This window comes from Erythrolamprus reginae, chromosome 1 (genome assembly GCF_031021105.1).
Source record: "Erythrolamprus reginae isolate rEryReg1 chromosome 1, rEryReg1.hap1, whole genome shotgun sequence".
Lineage (NCBI taxonomy): Eukaryota > Metazoa > Chordata > Lepidosauria > Squamata > Dipsadidae > Erythrolamprus > Erythrolamprus reginae.
Window position 1 is genome coordinate 109,517,169 of NC_091950.1, and position 17,154 is coordinate 109,534,322.

The 17,154-nt window shown below is 39.8% G+C and overlaps 1 protein-coding gene across 1 annotated transcript in view; it reads left to right on the forward strand.

The window, feature by feature from the left end:
- The window catches only part of NELL1 (neural EGFL like 1), a 478,454-nt gene that overhangs the window by 118,736 nt on the left and 342,564 nt on the right, over positions 1 to 17,154 (forward strand). The window lies entirely within an intron of this gene.

Below are 17,154 nucleotides of genomic sequence, written 5' to 3' on the forward strand. Positions count from 1 at the left end.
TTTTGGAGCGTTCACAACTTCTGGAGGAAAGTTTTTCCACTGATTAATCGTTCTAACTGTCAGGAAATTTTTTCTTAGTTTTAGGTTGCTTCACTCCTTGATTAGTTTTCATCCAATGCTTATTGTCCTGACTTCAGGTGCTTTAGAGAATAGCTTGATCCCCTCTTCTTAGTGGCAATTTCTGAGATATTGTTAGCATGTCTCCCCTAGTCCTTCTTTTCATAAAACTAGTCTAGTGTTCCCCAGCCTCATGTTCCAGCACTCTGCATCTATTTTTTTGGGTTTTTTTAAAAAATGGATTTTTCATTACTGTGCATATGCATGCACAAAGCATGCTCGCAAGTTGTACCCACGAATTGCACCATGCCGCACATGAGGGAGCAAACCACCAACGAAGTAAGTTGGACCCACCCCTTGTAGCCAATTGTATCATTTTGCATTCATGTGCCTGTGATTTATGACATTTTTTGCTGCCCATGGAAATGCATTGATTCATCTAACAATCACAGCATTCCCTTTACAAGCTTAGAGGGGAAAAAAGCAGTTGTAAAATTGAGTCTTGTCACATGGGTGCCTCACCTTATGTTCGTCAGGCTTATTTTCAGGTTAGGACATTTTATTTCATTTAAATCTGATGACAACATATATGTAAGATATATCAATTCTATAACCTTAAGAGAGTTTCAAATAAAGTTTCAACCTGATACAAGAGCGGAGAAAAGTGTTTTGTCACTGAAAACATTTCACGAGTTACCAAGCAAGAAAACACTGCCCCAGAGTGTAACTTTGGCATATAAGAAATAGCTCAGACACAGACTTTAGGCAGTAATGTTTAATGCAAAGCTTCAGGGAGGAAAACAATATTATGGCTTTATATAATAGATATATCTTACATACTGTATGTACATGGCTATGATGTTATTTCCTTTTGGGAAAAAACATTTTTCACAGTGGAACAAAAGAAAAGTCAGGAAGGAGATAAAAAGAGGGGGGAAGAAATATAACTATAATGGTGCTTAAAAACATGCTAACGTATTTAATAATAAGGCAGGGTTACTCATACTCATACTTGATTAGCATCCCATTGATTAAAACATGATGACTCCAATTTCATCTTTAAGTGAACTGATTATTGTAGACTTTCATATACTTTTGCCATGCACAAATATGTAACTATGTATCGTTTCCCTCAAATAAATGAATTGGTATACAGTAGTCCCTCGCTATATCGCGCTTCATCTACCACGGCTTCACTTCATTGCGGGTTTTCAAGAAATATTTCTTAGGATATATGAGAGAGCGAGAGATTACGTATACGTATGAGAGAGAAAGAGAATGTTGTTGCTTTATTGTTTTTTATTATTTTTATTAGTTTTAAGTTATATTATATATGTACTACTGTGATATGTATTTTGTAAGAGTGTGGGAAGGGTTTATAAACACTTAAAACAATGAAAACTTACCAAACAATTACAATATAAATACTTAAATAAGTACTATCAGTCGATAAATTCCACATCGCGGATTTCACCTATCGCGGCCGGGTCTGGAACGTAACACCAGCGATAGGTGAGGTCTTACTGTAATGTTTTTTACTCATTTGTTTAATTGGGTTTCCTTTATCTAGTTTTAGGGCCTGTGTGGATCACATTTTAGATCATATTTATTCAGAAATACTGAAAATTCAAGAAGGTTCATAAACTTTTAGATATCACTGTAAAACTAGTTTACAGAAACATAAATCATTATTCTTCATTATTGAAAACCAGCTTTGCAGTCTCCTTATAACATTTGATGCATTGTATTTTTTCTTTATAATTTTCACCTTTTTTTTTTTTTTTGAAGACATCGACTCCATCCAGCCATGGCTTTCTTTGTCTGTTCGTTCCTCATTCAGTCTTTTTCATTTTTTTCTTTGACAATTTAATTTCTTTTGTGGTTTGATAAAATGTACTGTGTATCTTGGCTAGAGCAGCATGTGAAGCTTTTGATTTGGTTCATCTGATTAAAATGGTACTTACAGCTTAGCCTATAATGCAAGAATGATTATTCAATTTAAATTCAGATGTTGATCTTAGTGAATTTGAAAGACTGCACTAAATACATATAGATTATTGATCCAGCAATAATTATTTTTCATTCATGAGTATTAAAAGATGATGTTTATAATGCTTGATAGGTTAAAGGATACTTTGGAATAAACTGAAAATGTATTTCTAGTTATAGAACTCACAAACTGGGTGAGCAGTCTAATTATTATAGGAAATAAAAATGGGAAGCTAAGTAAATGTTTGGATCTATTTTAAGATTAAGGAAGACAGCTTTATATAACATCACAAAGCCTGAAGAAAAGTTAGGCCATCTGTCAGGCATGAAAATTGCTACCATTCTGGATAGAAAGATATTTATTGGCAGATGAAATTAGATGAGTTTTCATCAAGTCTGTGTAATTTTATAAACCCCGAGGAAGATATTGTTTTTATTGTTTGCCATTTGGCTTAAGCCCTTCAATGAAAATTTTAGCAGGAAAGAAAAAACATTTAGTCATATAAAAGAGATGTATATGATAATAGATGATACAATAATCACAGCAGAGATTTCAAACAGCATGATCAAATTCTTCCTCAAGGTATAGAAACAGCATGTGTTAATAAAATGTTGAACAAATAACATATACAGTTCAATGCTTCTTCAGTTAAAGAGTCAGAAACTGTTGTATTCAGTCTAATGTTAGGCTTTAAGAGGCATGGCATACCTACAGAATAAACAAAGTGTATTGAGATTGTTTGGATGTGTATAATATTTGTCCCAAGAAATTCTGAGACAAACAAAGTCAACGGCACATGTTCTGAATTTGCTGAAGAATCATGTAGAATTTCAGAAGCTTACAGAGTATCAGAATGTTGCTGCTGCTGCAATGTAGCACTTTTACCAGGCTTTTGATGGTGACAAGCCAATGTACGTGGGTACATCAAAACATTGTCTTGGGTCAGACTTAATCCCAAAGAATAAGCTAGTGTGTTATGTTTCCAGAATTCTGCATCAGGGGTGGGTTCTAACTTAACTCGTTGCCAGTTCGCTTCCTCACATGCCTTGTGGCCATGACTCGGTACCATTCATGCACAAAGTGTGCGCATGCCAATTTTTAAAAAAAATTTAAAAAGCAAAAAACAAGATGAAGACACATGCACAATGCCAGAAACTTCTGCACATGCTCAGAAGAAAAAAAATAAATTAAATAATTAAATAATATAAAATAAAGATGGAGATACCCATGGATGGACACCAATCGAACTGGGAGGAACCCACCTCTGCTCTGCATGTACTGTATCATAACAAATTATGCACAAATAGAGAAGGATATGCCCTTAGCAATGTGCAATGAGCAACTTGCATAAATCTCAAAGGTGCTTTTTCAAAAAACTGGTGAAGCTTCAGTTTTGAGAAGCAATGCATCTTCAAAGAAAAGAACAGTCCAGTTGTCATTTGCAAAAAACCCCACACCTTTTGAGACAACTATGACCTAGATGACTGAGAATCAATCTCCATTTATTTAGCCTCCATAAATGTATGCTCAGAATAGCAAATTGATGGTACTTGTAACTATTTTCAGAGTGGGTTTCTAAGCTTCTTAATGTAGTGTGTACTCCAAACAAATTGGTATATCTTGCTGATAATATTTCAAGAATTACAATAGCCTATTCTACAACTGATTAAGGCACATCTGAATGGGTTAGAGTAATTTCTACGTTGACTAAACTAGCCATTGATCTTAATAGAAAATTGCAATAGAGAAAGCTATGGAATAGGATATCCTCCATTTGGTGCTGACAGTAATAACATATGGATGGCCATAGTGTTTGAGAGATCTTTCTCTATTTTAGTCTTTTATTCTTTATTGTTATGGTACCATTCTCCATCTGTGACATAGAATGGTTATCTCTCACCCTGAAAGACAAAAGCTACTTGCTCAATTTCATTTCTCATCAAGGCATTCAGAGGACTTAGGCCAAGGCAAAATAAATAATATATTGACTTACCATGATTGCTCATATCAAAAAGATAGTTGTCAGCTGTCTTATACAGTATATTACTTAGCAAATTTCTGAGAATAAAACAATAAATCACATCAACATGTTCTTCAATTTCTGTGGAAAATGTTCAGCATAGTTATCTTTGAAAGTCATCCGATCATTTTTTTTGTGTAACTGATTCTTTTTCCAAATCTTTTGGATAAACAGAAAGGGCTCTAATTGTCAGGCCTAAAGACATGTTTACCAATCATACAATTTCAATAATAATATGCTATATGTCAGCTGGGATTTTTCAGAAGTCTGTTCATTACTGGGAATTTGAATAACATTTTAATAGACCAGGTGTTTCCAAGCAATTCTTAAGAATAATCAGCATTCTGAAATGGAGGTGGAATATTGGAATATGTTGGTTGTAGGACTAGCAAAATTAGTTACTTAGATATTGATGAAGTTAAGAAGGAAGTTAACTTGTAAATCCTTCTTTTCTAGATGCAAAATAACTGTCCAATTCCAGCATGTTAAGATGCCCATAAATGTTTTATTTAATGATAATAGTAGCTACTTTATGATTTTCAAGCAAGAGAAGGAGAAAGAGATGTACAGGTACATACAATTGAAAGATGTTTGCCTGCAATTAACACCCCTCCAAAACAAAAAGAAAGAGAAAGGAATAGAAAAAAAGAGAAAGAGAAAAAATATGAATAATTTCATTTATATGAAATGATAATTTGTGATGATAGTTGGCGGTCATTGTAATAAATATAATTTAAGAAATTACATGGTATAATCAAAGTGAATATATTAGAATGCTATTCCAATTTTGTTGGATAGAGTTTATAACTTGTTGAGGTCGATGGTCTTTCTGGTGATGAGAGTAAAAAGGATAACATTGTAGTTCAGGAAAATAGTGACTCGCTTGCTACTATGAATGTGAGATCTGATGTCTAATTATTTTGTCAGTACAGTTAATTCAGGATAATGTACTTTGAGAATGGGTTATCTGCAAAGGTGGAGATCTCTGGCAACATCTGGTTCTTTGTATTACCAATGTTTATGTTGTCTTTCAATAAAAAAGTTTCTTCCATTTATGTTGGATGGCTATACAGATTTTATTTCCTGTAATTAAGAAGAGAAATATGTTATATCTTTAAGACAACTAAGAATAAATAAAACCCAGGAGATTTTATAATATGAATTACATTTTGGTTTCTTGCTATGTTGCTATTTAGCTGTATTTTTCATCTCTGTGCTAGAGATATTTATTTTGAAGATTGGACTACCTTAGGAATACTTTTTAAGGATTATTATGCCATGGACATCACATCCTATTTTATGCTAGGTTTTACTTTCCTTTATTACTTCCTCATTTTTTGTTTCTTCCAATTATCTTGGTAAATGTACTTTTGCTAATAATACAGTTTAGAGACGTTTGAGATAGAGATTTATATTATAATTGGATCTACTATTAAGGGTCAGTTAGCAGAGGCAATGCTATTCATCGACTTTATTTGTAGCATTTTGAAGGTCACTTTTCAGTGGGAATGAAAAATTAATATGAGCGATGTATATTGGTATGTACTTTTGTCCTTCAAAATTTCTAAATGAATTACAGGTGCATCTGTTCTCATTAGTTGAATGTGTATTTTGGGTGATGTGCCTCTTGAAATACAGGTGCTGTCTTTTTCTTTAAAATGTATCACAGTCCTATTTGTCCAGGATTTCCTTCCATTTGCCAATTTCCCTTCCTGCCTTCGTTATGATTACTATCCACCTTATTCATCTATCATTTTTCACCTTTAAGGCTTTAATGCAGAGATTGCAATTGAATGCCTTTGCTGCATTTATTGCTGAAGCTAGAGTAATAGTCATGAATATGCATTGGCATCTGCAGATATAAAAACAATTTCCATATTTGTAAAGTCTTAAGTCATACATTCATTAATCATATTGCCTTTCAATTTAATTTAAAAAGAATCAAAACCAGGATGGATTGATATATGCAGTCTTTAGACAACAACCTATCAGCACTTTCAATAATATGCAGGTATATTGAACTGTCATCAAGGTAAATAAAAACATCATATTCATTCTGCCTATCTCAATCCTATCACATCTCCACCCCCCCTCCCCAATTCTTACTACCTACCATCAAAGATTCTATCTTATCATAAAGCATGAATGTGCTATGAATCCTGTGTGCTTTCATTATAATCAAAGTAGATTGCTAATCTACAAGTAGAATCTAGAAGTAGAATCTGCTTCGGTAAAACTCTGCAAGGACTGCAGCGGTGGAATAGGCATTCACAAGGATTTGGGTGTACTGCAATCATATACACCCTCATTTTTATCTGACTCATCTCATTTATACTCTGTTCAAGATGAATGGCAGATTTCATGGGACAAAATGAGTAGGATTGGAGATCAGGTATAGAAACGCTAGCTCTTGTTAGCATACCAAACTCTTTATTTTGTACCTGTTTTGAAGTACAGTGGTACCTCAAGATACGAACCTAATTGGTTCCAGGGGGAGGTTCGTAAGACGAAAGGTTCGTAAGATGAAACATTGTTTCCCAAAGGAAACAATGTAGAGTCAATTAATCCGTGCAACAACAAAAACCCCCCGCAAAAAAACGACGACGCCCGGCTGTCACCTTTTAAAACAGCGGGGGGGGGCTTCCCAGCAGGCTTCTGAACCTGAACGCCAAACCCGAACTTCCGGGTTCGGCGTTGGGAGGCTGCTGAAAAGCCCCCCGGCTGTTTTAAAAGGTGACAGCCGGGCGGCGGGGCTTCTCAGCGAAAGTTCGGGTTTGGGAGGCCGCTTTGGGTTTTTGGCTGGGGCGAGGCAGGAGGTCCGGCCTGACACCCCCCACCCCAGCGCTTCACCTTCCCCCCCAGCCACAAACCCAAAGGTCCCCACCACAGCACCCGCTGCAGGAGATTTAGCCTCCCGATCCTCCCCGCCAGTCACCCGTGGCCTCCCGAGCACTTTTGCCTGATGGGAAGTGAAGTGCTGGGGTGGGGGGTGTCCTGAGAACTCCCACCCCAGTGCTTTGCCAGCCATGGGCGATGGGTGTGGAAGCCGGGCAAGAGCGATCTTCTGCCGGCCATGGGCGAAGGGCGGGGAAGCCTCTTGCACCAGCTGCTACAGCCGCCGGCTTCCCCGCCCTTCGCCCATGGCCGGCAGAAAATCGCCCCTGCACGGGAAACCGGAGCATCCTTCCCCTCCATGCACTTCGTCCTGAATGCTCTGCCCCTCTCCTCACCGGGTCTCCATTGCGGAGCACAGCCATGTGGGCTCCGCTTTGTTCCCTGCAGGCTTCTCCGAAAGAAAAGCGTGGACGCTGCCTCCCTCCTCATCCTATATTCCGCCTCCCTCCCAGCCTGCTAGGCAGGCCGGCAGTCTCCGTTGCTGAGCCCAGCAATGTGGGCTCTGTTCCCCCTCTTACCAGCCCAGCAGGCAGCCGCCGCGGATCCCGGCCATGTGGGTTCCGCCCCTCTCCTCATTGGCCCGATCAGCTGGCCGGCGGTCTCTGTCGCAGAGCCCAGCCACGTGGGCTCCATTACACCCCCCACCAGCCCAGCAGGCCGGCCGGTGGTCCCCGTCACGGAGCCCAGCCCCGTGGGCTCCGTTACATCTTCCGCTGCCAGCCAGGCCATGCTGGCGGCAGCGCAACAAAGAGGGGAATTTGCCTTCCTCCTGCCCGCAGCCGACTGACCGTGGGTCCGGCGCTTAACCCTGCCCCTCTGTCCCACCCATCGCCCACATCCGGCAGAGCGACCTTTTAAAACAGCCGGGCAGCTTTCCAGGAGCCTCCTGAAGCCGAACGCCAAACCTGAACTTCCGCGTTCGGTGTTCGGAGGCTCCTGGAAAGCCGCCCGGCTATTTTAAAAGGTGACCGCCGGGCTGGGGGGCTTCCCAGCAACCCCCCGAACCCCGAACCCGGAAGTTCGGCAAAAGTTCGGGGTTCGGGAGGTTTCTGGGAAGACCCCCAGCCCGGCTGTCACCTTTTAAAACAGCCGGGTGGCTTTCCAGGAGCCTCCCGAACGCCGAACCCGGAAGTTCGGGTTTGGCGTTCGTAACACGAAAAAAGTTCGTAAGAAGAGGCAAATTTTTTCTGAACCCCGGGTTCGTATCACAAGTTGTTCGTAAGACGAGGGGTTCGTATCTCGAGGTACCACTGTATATAAAATGAAGAAAATACCTCTTTTAAAAAGTTACCAAAGTTTGTGATTATTCAGGTTCTGGTTGAGTGTTTTTTCTATCAGGATAACCTGGCCTACCCAAATATGGGACAGAGCATACTGCTTCCGCTTTCGCCTTTCAGATCCAACTCAGGAGCCTTTGCAGGCAGTTGCTTTCATGACAAACTATTATTGTGTTGAATTTATATTCACTGACAAAGAAATAAAGGGAGACTAATATAGATTTATTTAGATCTCATCAGCTAGCCTCACCCTTTTTAGGATTCAACCCGGCACTCAGTGATGGGCTACCAAAATTTTTACTACCACACTGTGGGCATGGCTTATGCATTTTGTTTCAACATCTTTCAGTGCAAATTGGGTGCTCTGGGGTGGCGCTCCAAATTTTTCTACCGGAACTGCGTTCCTGACCGTTCACGTAGGAGCCCATCACTGCCTGCGCTGCTTGGGTGGACGCATTAACTTCTAAACTATGGGTTCACCTCACTTTGTCGGCTATGCCAGTAGATAGATTAAATGTTTTTTCTACCCAAATATGGGACAGAGCATACTGCTTCTGCTTTATATGTCGGTAAATATAAATTCAACACAGGTCCTGGTTGTGTGGTACTGTCTATCATCTTTTGATGCACGCAAAGCATCATATACCAGATCATATTTTCAAAACACTTAACATGAAAAATTAATTCAGAAATTAACATGCTGCAAAATAAAACTCTAGCTTTAAAACCTGTCTTCATTTTCAAGAATCTATCCCACACAAGCCTTATAGAGTTCTTAAGGAAATGAGAGGGACAGTGGAAAAGTGTTGCTTGGACTAATAAACAAGAAATATAAATGGTAGAGAGATAAGTATAATACTACCAATTTTATCTTTGGTAAATAAGTGTTTTATGACTGGCCAGGCTCTCCTTAACAACCATTTTTATGATTATGATTATGATTATTATTATTATTATTATTATTATTATTATTATTATTTATTAGATTTGTATGCCGCCCCTCTCCGGACAGTGCTCATAACAAGTTCTCAATATTCAACTTATGCCAACAATCCCCAAAAGTGTTTGCCTTAAACCATCAAATAACAAGTTATAGGGTCTTTACAAATAACATTTAACAAAAGATATGTCTTTACAATATACCTTTTAACTTATAGCTTTTATCCAAGGATGTGCCCTGTTGTACAGCAGCCTCAAACAAGTGGAATGATAAGGCAAAAATGCACAATCGACTTATTTATTCCTAATATTTTCTGCCAACAAGATAAGTGAAAAGCGTGTTCCTATAGGTCTTTCTGCTTAGGGATTATGTTAAAGGGAGCAAAGAAACTGTTAATGGATATTGGATCTTTTCCATTTTTTCTTTCTCAAAAAATCTTTGGAATTGGGTTACAATAATTTGGGTTAAATCCACAGAATACAAATCCACATTATTCTGGCCATGTGTCCTTTCTAGTACGTATTTGGTTTGTCAACACGGATGATACTCTGGCTTTTGAAGGTCAGCCCTGCTGCACTGTTGTGCGGCTGACTTTATAACCTGTTGCATTTTATGTTGCTTTATTTGCCTCTTGGCTTTCAGCTCAGCTCACTGAATCACTGCCCTTGTGCAAAGGTCAGCTAGCATTTTGAAGAACCTTCCATTTGTAATAGAATGTACTTTGCAAGCTTTATTTCACAGAAGAATCAATTTAAAGCCTTCTGCTGACACTGACTTTGCAGTCTTCCCGATAACATTAAATATGTGTAAGCCCACTTTTCTTCACTACAGATCCAAATGTACTTTTTAATGTAATACATTAAATAGTTTTTTTAAAAAAGAATTTAGACATATAACTAAAGAAACAAATGAAAAGGTCCTGGCTAAAGATGGCACATGTCTTTAGTAACTGCAGAGTTAATAAAACATATATTTTTGCGGGGAGTTGACTGGAGACGGTTTTTCTGCTCTACTGAACTCAGCGATAAAACAGCGGCATCATTCCATTATTGCAAGGTGGTAAGAGGTTGTATCAGACATGTTATAATGGTTATTAGCAATTACTGGGCATTCATTAATTTAATGGGATAATGACTATGAAGGAAGACTGAATCATTCTCTGATATTAAAAAATTATATGGGGATTTAAAACAGGTGGAATTATTATCCCATCTGCCTAGCAAAGTAACAATATGTACACTGCATAGACCTGCTAGCTGATGGAATATAGGCAACATTGCATTGGCTTGCAAAGCACTTCTTAGATCAGAGATTGTATAGAACAATGTGAGCATTATTAAATTCAATTATGTCGGTTGTACTTGTGGCATATGGATGGAAAGGAACCCTGTTTCCTTGAAAATAAGACCTATCCCAAAAATAAGCCCTACCTAAGAGCCTATGCAGCTGCCCACCCATTCCATCTGGTTGCTCATGGTGCCATGGCCACGAGGCAAGACTGGTGTCGGGGAGTCTGGTTGCAGGGCCCTGAGGTTAGCTGGCACAAGATGCATAGGGCAGCTCCCTCCCACCTCACCACATGGCCATGACACTGACACACTGCTCAGCCTCTTATTTATTTATTTATTTATTTATATATTTATTTATTTATTCATTCATTCATTCATTCATTTATTAGATTTGTATGCCGCCCCTCTCCGTAGACTCGGGGCGGCTCACAACAATAACAAGAACAATGTAAAAGCAAATCTAATAATTTAAAAAACACTAAAAACCCCATTATTAAAAGCAAGCATACACACAAACTTACCATGTATAAACTGTATAGGCCTGGGGGAGATGTGTCAGTTCCCCCATGCCTGACGGCAGAGATTGGTCTTAAGAACTTTACGAAAGGCAAGGAGGGTGGGGGCAGTTCTAATCTCCGGGGGGAGCTGGTTCCAGAGGGTTGGGGCTACCACAGAGAAGGCTCTTCTCCTGGGTCCCGCCAAAGAACATTGACGGGACCCGGAGAAGGCCAACTCTGTGGGACCTAACCGGTCGCTGGGATTCGTGCGGACTCTTGCTCCCTTGCAGCCTTGAGCAAGCAGAAATGGGCCAGCAGACAGATGGGGTCTTGCTTGATGGGGCTGCTGGAGCCACTGCCACAATGTGAGCCTGGTCTTATTTTTGTGAAAACATGGGTATGAAAACCAACTGGTATTGTCTTTAATCATTATGGAATGCTGAATGTGGCATGACTATGACTAATTCGGCTAACCCACCCTAAACTTTGTCTGTCTTACTTAAAATATTTTATGAAAGCTGGTTTTGTGGGCATGGCTTGGTGAACGTGGCTTGGTGGATGTGGCTTGGTAATCATGTGACTGCGCATGGCTTGATGGTCATGGTCATGAGACCCGGTGAGCTCAAAAACCCGCTTTCATATTTCATACACAAACAACACAAAAGCCACGCAACTGAGTCACACACAATAAAAAAGCAGCTGGATTCACACAAAATGGCCCCTGCAACTTTACAGAGTCATAGAGAGCTCAAAAACCAACTATCACACTTTGCACAGAAATAACACAAAACCTACATAATTGGCTTACACACAATGCAGAAGCAACTGGACTTTACACAAAATGGCCCCTACAACAACAAATAGGAAGCTCATAGAGTCAAAGACAGCTCAAAAGCCAACTATCACACTTTGCACAAAAATAACACAAAAGCCAGACAACTGACTCACACACAATGCAAAAGCAAACAAGATGCTCATGCAACAGAGCCACAAAGTGCTCAAAAACAACCTTTGCACCTTACACAAAAAAGCTACACAACTGACTTCTACAAACTGGCTCTCACACAATGCAAAAGCACACAAAATGGCCCCTTCAACAACAAGCAGGAACCTCACAGAGCCACAGAGAGCTCAAAAACAAACTTTCACACTTTACACAAAAAAATACAAAAGCTACACAACTGATTCCTACACAACTGACTCACACAAAATGCAGAAACAGCTGGACATCACACAAAATGGCTCCTGCACAAAGCAGAAACCTCACAGAATCACAGTTCTAGCGAAACATTAAAAAATGCTTTAAAAGGGGTTGGGTTTTTTTTTATAAAGGTTCTGATGATCATCCTCTCGGATGATTGTCAAACAGCTGAGAGTTGGGACTTTAAAAAAAAACCTTTTTAAAGGATTTTTTTTACTACCCACTCTGAGGAATAGGTTTAAAAAGACCTATCAGCTGTGACAATCAGAACTAGAAGCAAGCACAAGAGTTGGAATGCTAAACAGTTGTCTCCAATACAGCCTGCAAGCATGTTACCTAAATTTGATGACAGCTGGTTGAAATCAATCTTGCTTTATCCTTTATTCAGCAAGGAACCTCATTGAGGAGTGTTGTCCTGCTCATTTCAATATGGGTCTGGACCTATGGTAGTGATGGGGAACCTTTTTTGGTTCACATGCCAAAAGGGTTTGTGTATGTATGTGTGTGTGTGTGTGTTCTAGCGCAGGCACACATGCCCACACCCATTTCCTCCCCACACACATGCATGCACATTCTCACACTGCCCTGTGCACATGTGCACAATTCCCTGCCCCTGTGCATATGCATGAACCTGACTGAAGCCTGGGACAGTGGAAAAAAATGTGCAAATCGGACATTCAGGGGGAAAAAATGGACTTCCACTTTGTCTGTTGTACTGTTTTTCACATTCCAGAGGCATCAGGAAAGCTTCCTGAAGCCACGGAGTGGAAAAACAGCACAATCAGAAGTCTCTTTTTCCAAGCTGACAGTTTGCCCATTGGGCATTTTTTCATGTTCTTTAGCTTCCCTAAAGCTTCTGGAATGCAAAAAACAACACAACGGGCAAACCAGAATTCCATTTTTCTAATTTATGGTTTGCCCATTGTGCTATTTTTTAAACTTCAAAAATGAAAAAAATGGCACAACTGGAAAACTGGAAGTCTGTTTTTCTGAATTTCTAGTTTGCCCGTCGGGCCGTTTTTTGCATCTAAAGCCTCTGGAGGGTGAAATGGCCTTCCTCAAGGCTAAAAACCTACTGCCCAGCCTGCACATGTGCTCTGGAGTTGACATAGGGCATGCGAGGCACGCATGCCATAGTTTTGCCATTACTGCCCACATTATGCCTGATCATCTGACTCCTCCAGCTGAACAGGAGAATGATCATGGCTGATCAATCTCAACTGATTCCTGAGGGTCACATTCCTGAAGCACAGCTCCAATGGTGCAGCAACATTGTCAAATTGCAGCTCGGAGTCAGATTTCCTGCCTGTTAAATACAATGACATGTGGTTAAGAAAGGGATTTGAAAATCATTTTTATCTTCGGGGTAACCTGGTTACTTTTTTTTGTTTACATATATATTGTGAACAGATGTTGGGTTGATTTCCACATCAGCATATTCGTTTATATAATGTAGTATTTTGATAAAATATAATGGGAACGTTTATGAATATTTGTAGATCCATTATGTAAAGAAAGGAGAACATAGTAGATTTTATATGCATCTTTCAGCATTCACCTGGGATGGATAATGTTTTTTTATGTTAGATGTAGTTGATATTTGGTTTTCTTTTTCTTTTTTGTAAACATTTTTTTTTATTTTTGTTGTTAGTGTTGGAAGTTTGATAGTCGGCTTTTTTTTCTTTCTTTTTCTTTCTTTTGTATTTTATCTTTGGTGATAAAGAATAAATAAATATGCTAAAAAAAGATCAGAGTCAGATTTTGAATTGTGGCTGATAACATTTTCAGAAACACCAAATAGCTCTGTTTGGGGAAGAGTCCTACGAGTCCCCATAGACAGCCATGAAAACAAACAAATGGATCATGGAACTAATCAGCTCAGGGTTGTCACGTAAGACACAAAAGATAGTTCAAACTATCCTATTTCAGACACATATGAGCACCTGGCTTTCTGGAGAAGGCTGTAATTCTGGGGCAGGTGTAAAGAATAGGACAACCAGTAGCTAGGTGGATAGACTCAATTATATGACAGATCATTTGTGCATACAGTCTACATGTGGTCACCAAGAATCAACAATGATTTGATAGCATGTTATCATCATCATCATCATCTGGATGTTTGAAATGCTATCAAAATATAATTACTTTTGTTATGCTTTTGATAAACCTTCCATTTTAGATATTAGAGGGATTTTGCTTTTATTCTGTTTGTATTTTGAATTGATTTTTCTTGCCTAGTGAGTTATAATGAACACCATGAAATATTATAGACAGAAAAGTAACTTACGGTAAATGTATGGTCCAACTTCTGGAATATTTCTATGAATCATGTTTGCGTATGTAGCAGATATTATTTTGAAGCAGAGGCGGAGTAACGACACAGACAAAAGAGCTGGATTTAAAATGGGTCATTTTTATTAATTAAAATTGCATAATTTATTAATTAAATTAGCATAATTTTAACTAAACTCTAACAAGGACCCGCAGGGTCAAACAATTACTTCCGGGGCGGAAAATGACATCAGACAAACTTCCGGGGCAACTATGGGCTAAGCTCCATGCTGATCCAGGTGAAGGGCCCTGCCCTCACCTGGATCTCTGCCATGCACCTGCATGTGGGAGGTCTCACCGTCTAAACCCCTATAAGGGGATAGAAATGGGCGGGACCCAAAGACAGGTTTCCCCCAAATGGTCAGATCAAGCTAAAGGCACCATGACCTTTGGAGAGAACCTGTCAATCATCCCCAAAGATGCCCAACGGAGAACACGCAGTTGCTAAACACCACCCAGTTTTCCGCCCCTAACCTGCCTACCCAAATGACCAAAGGTAAGCCAATTAGCCTAAACGGGGGGCGAAGCACCCCCTAACCACCTACCCATCACCACAGTGTGGAATAGGCGAAAAAACAGTCACAGAAAATACCAAGACCACCAAAAATTCCTATTCGGCCCCCCTAAGGGCGACCCACAGTGGCACACTGAAAGATAGGGAGGGCGGGTGGGTGTTCGCTGCTCGTCGTCGTCGGGGCGAAAAGGAGGCCCAAAGCCTGCACAGCCTCTTTTATAGGGCTGGCAGGCTCCACCCCCCGACGACATCATCGGCAATAGCCGATGAAACCCAAAATGGCCGGGATCTTGCAAAATCTATCAAGATCCCGGCTTTCCAAGATGGCGGCTGTGCCAAGGGCTGTGTCTCCGTGGCCCTGCAGCAAATCCGGGCCAGGGAGTCAGTCACCGGCCGGGCAATCTCACCATTTTCCCCAATATATATCATGGTAGGCAGACATGGGCTACCATTCCTGGCGCCACCGGAACAGTGCTGGAAGTGCACACATATTGCGCGATTCAGCTTCTGTGGCGTGGGCAGGAAGATGTTATGTGGTGAAGGGAGCAGGCCATGCGGCCCCAAGCTCCAGCCCCGTGGCTTGTTCTGTTCTCTCCATGGGAGAGCAGAAACCAAACTACGCAGCCGGAATTCAGACAGGCCAATGTTATTGCTGGTCCCAGCTGCCGCTCTAGGCGCTGCAGCGAGATTCAGCTGCTGTGCATGTGCAGCAGCAGAAATCTCACGGGAACATCCTTCTGGCAGCGAGATTTGGGAAAAAATTGCCAATTTTTTTGCTTCTGCACATGTACAGCAGCAGAAAAAGCTCCATTTTTTTAACGGAATCGCACCGATTGTGCATGCATGACATGTGCACACCTGGCGGCAACAGAGGAAGCCTACGCTCTCTGTTTCTGCTGGCAGAATGGCGTTTCTGACCATCCTGGCTCCTGCCCATCACTGGTGGTGGGTTGCTCTTAGTTCGAACCAGTTCTTAGAAGCGCACATGTACTGGTGGTAATCTAATTTAGAAACCACCACTAATATATATTACTAGTCTTATCTGAATTATAGTATGCATACATATATACGCATATTCATGCATACATATTCATCCTTTCTTGTGCTTTCACACCTGAAGAAAATAGCACTTAAATTTATGATCACCTGAATAATTTGCATATATAATTATTTTTACTGTATGTGCAAAGCTATTCATAAAAGTATCGTTATCCAAAGTATACTTCAGATTCTAGTCATATTTATCTTGGCATGAATATGCACATTAAGGTTGTTAATTTTAGTCTTTTTGGTCACATCTGTTATCTTCTACAAATATTTTATAATGGAAGCAAGGCTTCCTTCCTAAGAAATTGTATTGTAATTTAATGATCCCACAAGTGTCAGTTATTTTGTTCATACTCTAGAAAGTGTATTTAAGGTATGCTAAAAGCAGAATTACTGATATGTAAGCATTTATTTATAAGTACGGTAGAACCAACAAAGGCATTTAAAATGCTCTCTCAGACAATGAGATGTTACAACTATTGGTGAGCAGCAGATAACAGTTTATGAGATAATCAAAATTTGTTTCATCAAATTGATGTAAGCAATTTATTGGCACATAGTGAAGCAGATGAGAAGTAAATTTTTCCTGCTTGCTTTGGTTCTGCAAAATTGCACTGTGTGTATTTTTCAGGTCCAGTCTCCTGGTATCAATTGGTCATAGTAAACAAAGAATTCTGGACAGTCCCACACAATTTGTATCTACTGGTTGGTTTCTTCTTCCACTTTGTACTTGGCATTAAAGGAAGAGGACTGTTAATCTCAAATGATGATGCCAAATGACTGAATTTAGCTTAGCTTCATCCAAATTGCACAAGCCAGATTTGGAACATTTTCTACTGTTGTCATCTTTTTAGAATTTCAGAAATAACTTTTTGGATTAATGAAATAAGAGATGCATTTATTCAAATTAACTCACTTCTCCTGATTTATTGGTCTTACTTCACCCGAAAAATGTCTAAGTCCAGGAGCAAAATATTTAATACCTATTGTTAATAGAAATTAATTACTTGAAGATTAGAACAAAATCACCCAAAACCAAATTTAAATCTATGGGTGATTTAAGAAAGTTCTTTTCATTTTGTAAATAGTGGGATTA